The 7,284-nt window shown below is 45.6% G+C and overlaps 1 long non-coding RNA gene across 1 annotated transcript; it reads left to right on the top strand.

Moving 5' to 3' along the window:
• Positions 1 to 230: 230 nt before the first annotated feature.
• LOC125512761 (uncharacterized) lies at positions 231 to 2,041 on the top strand. Its single transcript, XR_007285528.2, has 4 exons — positions 231 to 449; positions 656 to 772; positions 876 to 1,647; positions 1,738 to 2,041. It is a non-coding gene; the product is annotated as an uncharacterized LOC125512761 (long non-coding RNA).
• Positions 2,042 to 7,284: the final 5,243 nt, after the last annotated feature.

Raw genomic sequence — 7,284 nt, forward strand, 5'->3', positions numbered from 1 at the left:
ACATTAATTCTTATATTTCTCGTATCTCAATCTCATCTGCTAGTTCGATATAATCCAACAAAAAAGCACGGACACGCCAGGAATCGCCGAACTGCCGTCCTGATACGCCGGGATACGGGGATACGGCAGGATACGCCGGGATACGCGAATTTTGGAGTATCCCCGAAATTCGAATTAAAAAAAAGAAAAAACAATTGGGATACACTGGGATACGCTGGGATACGCGGGGACACGTTAGGGATACGGCCTGGCCCATCTTGCAGGGTCACGACATAATGAAGAGGCGCTCCCTCCCTGCCTCCCAGGTCGCACAGATGGCGCCGCCACCTCCTGGACTCGCCCCCACCGCCTGGACTCGCCGCCACCGCCGCCGGCGCGCCTGGATTCGACCGGCGACCGTCCCCTCTAGCACCAGCAGCAGCAGCAGCAACCTCTCCTCGCAGCCGCAGGTAACCCAGCTGCATCCTCTCCTCATTCTTCTTCAACCTCTTCCACTTTTAATCTTCAGATGCTTGCTGCTTGGTGCTCTACTGCTGTTTGCTTGCACTAAGTTATTGGATCTGATGCTTGCTGCTTTCTGCTCTTTGCTTGTGCTGCTGGTTGCTGGTTGCTGCTGTTCTTGATAGGAATTGATTGCTTGTTGTTGGCCTGATAGGTACCAAACCATGGCATCTGCGAGTGGCACAGCCGGTAGCCAATCATCCGTGGGTGAGAGTGAAGGGCGTCCGGGTTCTGGTGCTGCAATTGGGAGCCAAATGGCATTGCAAATTGGGTGAGCAAAACAAAAGTCTTTACTCTTTTGATGTGTTCATATTGTCTTCTGGTTATTTCTTCTATTTTTCTAATCTTCGTTGCTGTTTGATGTGTTATACAAGATGCAACTTGCAATGATGAGGATCAATCAAGCACTTGATAAAAGAGCCACCAAATGGGGCAGTATTCTCTATTCTCAACTCTTTTTCTTTAATTTTCTGTCTTAATTCTATATTATATGTCATATTTTTATTTTATTTTATATATACTCACCGTATCCCCGAATGGCTGTTTTTGGAAAATGTCGTATCCCGTATCCCCGTATGCGTATCCCCGTCCTTCCGTCCCCGTGTCCGTGCTCTTTAGTAATCCAATGGGTGATAGCATCACCGTTTACCAAGTACCCATCCTGGTTACTTTGTTATTTAGGTAAATGTAAGATACCATGACCTTTTACCAAGTACCTGTCCTTACATTATGTGCAAAATAGGTTATACATTAAATTCCAAATCTGTTGAATATTTGTTTATACTGCATGCTTATAGTTTGTAGCGTGTGGCTGTACATCTATTTCTATGTCGAGTTATTTATCATTCTACTCTTACAGAATGTTTGCGGGGAGCTCGGTTAGTGTCGATGCCTCAAGGGTTTATGAATAACAGTTCCATGTTGCTTAAAGGCATTGTAATGCTGGCTACTGGTTTCCAGATATATGTTTATGTAGTCATATGGACGCGCTCATTGATAATTCATATAGAATGTTTATATTCTTTATAACTTTGCCATGGATGAACCTATTCTGGATAATGAGGAGTTAGCAAGGGGAGTTTCTGATTGCGGAGAATTGGTGATGCTTTTGCTTCAGGATACTTAATTGCATGGCCTTTAGCTTTTGTAAGTTAAAGTATTTTTTTCTTTCATACTTCGAATTTATATTTTTATACATTTAATCACATAACTGTAAGGTTTAATTTTCTTTTACAGATTCAAAAGAAGGATAATTGAGTTGCAGCTGAATTCTTCGGCTGGATCAAGCAGCAAAGAAGATTTACTTAGCAATACCTGTAGTTTACATTGATAGATTGAAAAATGTAATATGATTCCCAAGATCTTTTTCTTTTGGTCGAATTGATGCATCTGCTATGGTGTAATATTCTACATAGTCGTGTTCTCTATAGTCAAATTGATATGGATGATATTCTGTTGCACCAATAATATTGGTATTTGTTTATTGTAATGCATATGTATCCTACACTCTTCTATATAATAAATATATTAATATTTTTAATTTGTGTATGTGTTATCCTTCAATTTCTCTATCTTTTTATGGTGCCAAGCAACATAATAAATAATAATAATAATTACCTATTTGAGCAATTGCATTGATTTTATATTAAATAAATCTATATTAAATAAATGGGTACCTAATTTTGTGGTTAATAATTAAAAAAGAAATACATTAATTATGTCACCATACTAATATAGTAGTGTTACTGATGGTGTTACTATAGCTATAGATATGTTACTAGGTGATTGACAACTATAGATTATAGTGTTATGATATTTTGATATTGTGTTACAAGTTGTGTTACTACAGTTACAAAAACATGTTACCACAATGTTCTATATCTACAAAAATATGTTACTAGGGTGTTACTATAGTTGCAAAAATGTGTTACCGCACGTTTGGTAACACATGATATGCATGTTACTATAACATAAATGTAACACAATTTTTAATCTATTGTAACACCCACTATATGTGACACGGACACCTCTTAGTAACACGGTCTAATGGAACACATTTCAAAATGTGTTACTACTTGGCTAGTAACACTGTTTTGGGCCTGTAGTAACATAACACCGTGTTACAAAAGCTCTTTCCTGTTGTAGTGTCGATAACCCGACACAGGTAGTAAAAGTAAATTCTCTCTATAGATATGATAAAGCTGAAATCCCTCCTACTAAAATTGCTAGTCAGTGCTTGGATGAGTTCGATAATTTTATGTTTAAGCAAGAAGACTTCAATGCTTATTTTGGTAGACAATTAAAACAAGATGCTGATATGATTAAATACTTGGATGATTATATGACTAATATTAGAGGTGAACTTAAACTTGTTAGCAAACATGCTTCTATGGTTACCACTCAAGTAGAACAAGTACTTAAAGCTCAAAAAGAATGGCTCAATGAAATGAATAGTAAGTGTCGGTGTCAAAACCGGTGGATCTCGGGTAGGGGGTCCCGAACTGTGCGTCTAAGGCAGATGGTAACAGGAGGAAGGGGACACGATGTTTTATCCAGGTTCGGGCCCTCTTGATGGAGGTAAAACCCTACGTCCTGCTTGATTTATTCTTGATGATATGGGTATTACAAGAGTTGATCTACCACGAGATCGGAGAGGCTAAACCCTAGAAGCTAGCCTATGGTATGATTGTATGTTGTCCTACGGACTAAAACCCTCCGGTTTATATAGACACCGGAGGGGGCTAGGGTTACACAAGGTCGGTTACAAAGGAGGAGATATACATATCCGTATTGCCTGGCTTGCCTTCCACGCCAAGTAGAGTCCCATCCGGACACGAGACGGAGTCTTCAATCTTGTATCTTCATAGTCCAACAGTCCGGCCAAAGGATATAGTTCGGCTGTCCGGAGACCCGTAATCCCGGACTCCCTTAGTAGCCCCTGAACTAGGCTTCAATGACGATGAGTCCGGCGCGCAGTGTTGTCTTCGGCATTGCAAGGCGGTTCTTCTCCAATTTTCGAGTGTTTGTAAGCAGTGTCCGGCCTCATAAATGTTGAACCTCTTGGCTTATGTGCCCCATGAGGGCTATCTCCCACGCGTCGAATGGATACGAGGCGCCAGGGCGTTTTTACATTCGCCCCCTAGCCAGATAAATAAATTGTTTATTAAAGGGATGGGGATTCTTAGATCCGATCCATACCATCCTCCCCCCAGCAAGAATCCATCAGAGCGCGTTTTGGAAAGATCCATTCCAGCATGGCCGACTTCCGCAGCTCCTCCTCTCGCCCCCGTAGCCCTAAGCCCAGTGATTGGGAGAGGTGTTCAGTCCCACACAGTCGATTAGTCGAACTGCAGACTAAGGGATTTCTCCCTCCGGCGTGTATGGTGCCCGTCCGAGCCAGGCTCGCCACCTACAATGGCGGGGAGCAAGCGGAGAGCTTCCCCAGGCCCTCTACGGGGGAGCGGGTATGCCTTGTCCCCTATCTATTGAAGGGACTCGGATTTCCGATTCATCCGTTCCTCCGCGGGCTCCTGGAGTTCTACGGCCTCCAATTACACAACTTTACCCCTGCCTCCATTCTTCACATCGCCGGCTATGTTGCTCTCTGCGAGTTGTTCCTGGGCTGCGAGGCTCACTTCGAGCTGTGGAAAAGGCTATTTTGCCTCGTCCCCCGCACACAGAGGGGGTCACTTTATCAAGTGGGCGGAGCCGAAATATGGCGCATCATCGGTACCGGATACCTGTCCGGTACTCCAAAGAAGTCGTCCGAAGACTGGCCTTCGGAATGGTTTTACATGGAGGACGTTCCCCTTCCGGACCCTGTTCGGCGGGGTCTTCCTGAGTTCAGCAATGCTCCTCTGAAGAAACGCCAAAGTTGGCATCCACAGAGCCCCCAGGTGGAAGATAATGGAGAAGTTCTCTACCTGATGAACCGGATTAAAACACTGGCTCAATCAGGATTGACAATAATCGAAGTTATGTCGATTTGCATAATGCGGGGAGTGCAACCACTTCAATATCGTGGGCACCCCTTGTGGTGTTTTAACGGGGCGGATGACGCCACCCGCTGCGGGCGTAAGGGTCCGGAAAATGCTGTCGCTTTAGCAAAAATTATGTCCGAATTGTTCAAGGGAGAGGAAGAGGAGTTCATCCGCATCAAGCCACGGGATGGATTCTCCATGTACAATCCCCCAAGCTGGGTAAGTTATATCTCCTCACTCCCATTTTCCCGCATTCTTTGTCGTAAATATTCACCTTGCCACTTTGCGGCAGGAACTGTGAAAAGCCATAAAGGAGGTCAGTAGCCCTTCTCCACAACCAGAGGACCCCGACCGGGCCCTTGACTCCGGACTTGAAGAAGATCCGATTATATTCATGGAGCTAATAGACCGGCAGTTTTATTAGTTAAGCTGCGATGATGCCATGGTGGCCATTATGGTCGACTATCCCGGACTGCTCCCTGCATCGCACGTAAGAAAAACCAAAAATCCCAACTCCAAAAACTAGCATCCCCTTTTAGACACTTCACCCACCATATACATATGGCATTTTTACAGGGAAGGCATTCGGGACGCCCTGCCGAACCCGCAACAACTTGCCAACAAGAGGCACCGAGGCCGGGTAGGTCAAAAAGGAAGGCGGTCAGGACGGAGACGCCGGCGCAAAGGTATAACAAAACCCCCGCTCCATGGTTGTTGTCTTTCTCGAAATGTAATGACGTTCGTGTTTCTTTAACAGAAAAAACGCTCGCCGGAACATGTCCGACGATGTTGCCAATCACGCTTCCACCAGTCGGGCACCAGGACCGGACATAGAGGCAGAAGCCGATATGGGGCAGGCGCTGGATAATCCCCCTACAGAGGATGCAGATAGATTATACGCTACAAACTCAGAAGTGAAAAGCGCCATGAATCATAGGCGCCGCTGGGCCGTACTCCATGACGCTTGTTTCTCACCAGAGGCATTTGATGCCTTCAATTCTGGAGAGGCGTACCTCCGTGCTGCTCAAGATGGTCTAGCCGGAGCCACGGATCAGTATGTAAAGGATGTACGGGTGAGTAAATCTGACGATTTATATGTATCAGTAGCCCCTGAGACTTGAAACAGTTAGCACAACTGATTTAAGGATCATCTTTATTGTGCAGGTTCTTACAGAGAAGAATACTAGGCTGTCACAGGAGCTGGAGGAATGCAAGACCCAACTGCGGGCCGCTGTTGCCGCATTGCAGGAACCGAAAAATTCTCCCGCTGGTAATATTCACTTTAAAGAATGATGGTTACCATATAGTGTGCGGCGTGGCTGCAGATCTAACAATAGATGTTGCAGATGAATCCGGAGGAAATCCGAAGAACCAACACGTTGTGCGGCAGCTACAGGCTGGCGATCACGTGCTGACTCAGGTGAGTCGGGAGAAAAACGATCTCCAAGACGCCAATACCAAGCTGAGCGTGGAACTAAAAGACGTTCGAGCCCGGCTTGCCGACTCCGGGAAGGAGAATAAGCGGCTTCGACGCGGCATTTTCAGTAAGTGCTTGAACGAATCCTTTGGAAGGAGTTCGGCGAAGAAGTCGACTAACAGCGTTATGTCTGTAGGTATGCTAACAGGTCGTCCCGCGGAGGAAATGCCCGGGTCTGCGGGTGATCTTCTATCCGAGCCCTCGCAACTGCACGAACAAGTTTGGCAGGTGATGCAAGGTATTGCCCAGGCCTTATGGCCCTCCGTCTCCTTGCCAGAAGGCGTTGCAGAGCTTACGGAGAAGCTCAAAGGAGCACGGCAGCGCTTCCGATTATGGAAGATATCGGCCTGCCGTCAAGGTGCCAGGGAAGCCTGGGCCATGGTGAAGACGTGGTATACCAAGGCTGACCCAAATCACATGGCCGAAGTCGGACCTGTGGGGCCCGACGGGAAAGAGATCCATGTTAGCTTAGTTTATGGGCAAGTAGAATTAGCCGCAAAGTATTCCCAACAGGATTGTAAGCTAGACCGCCTGTTGGACGGTATAGAAGAGGAATTTAGTCAGTCTGCATGACTATGTAATTAAAGTGACATGTATAATGCCTTCTAGCCGGATTGTAGATCATTTGTCATGGCGGACCTTTTCGCTTCAATCTCGGGACCCGATAGTCCAGAGTGTGTCCGAATACCCGCTCAGTTATATAAGAACTGGGGTATGCGTGGAGACCAGGCGTAGGGGTCATTAGTGCTTGAATAGACAAGTGCCCAACTAGTTATGTTATATTACATGGGTAGTAAGAAACATCTTCTAGGGAGAATAGTTCCGTTAAGGGTTCCTTTCCCTGGGTACGCATGCCCTAAAGTGCATGTCCGGACTGTGATAGGAAACGCAGGAAAGAACATCTGGGGGCACATATGAAAAATAAGTAAAAAATCATCTTTTGTTCACCGACCGAATATTCCCTTAAGAACGCTAGCTTTCGGCTTCACCCAGTCTGAGGTACACATCCGGCTGACCCGGCAGTAACAATCGCAGAGGTGCTCCCCTTATGCCCTAGCCGAATTAACGGGAACGTAGGGCATAAATACAAGAGCCAGGCAACCCAGCTTGGCCAAAACTTAAGTCATATCGATGCATATAATGGCGAAAAAGGTACATGCGGAAGTATAAAACATGTGTGGGGCATGAGGCCCAGATAAATAATTTAAGCTTCTGTGAAAGAAGCCCCTGGGTATGATGAGTGCGGATAGCGCATCTATAATGTGCAAGCGAGGCACAAGTTGGCCCTTGAAGGCCTAGAGAAAGAATAGAAGAAAGAAAGAAAGA

This window comes from Triticum urartu, chromosome 6A (assembly GCF_056163025.1).
Source record: "Triticum urartu cultivar PI428250 chromosome 6A, HENAU_Tu73, whole genome shotgun sequence".
NCBI lineage: Eukaryota > Viridiplantae > Streptophyta > Magnoliopsida > Poales > Poaceae > Triticum > Triticum urartu.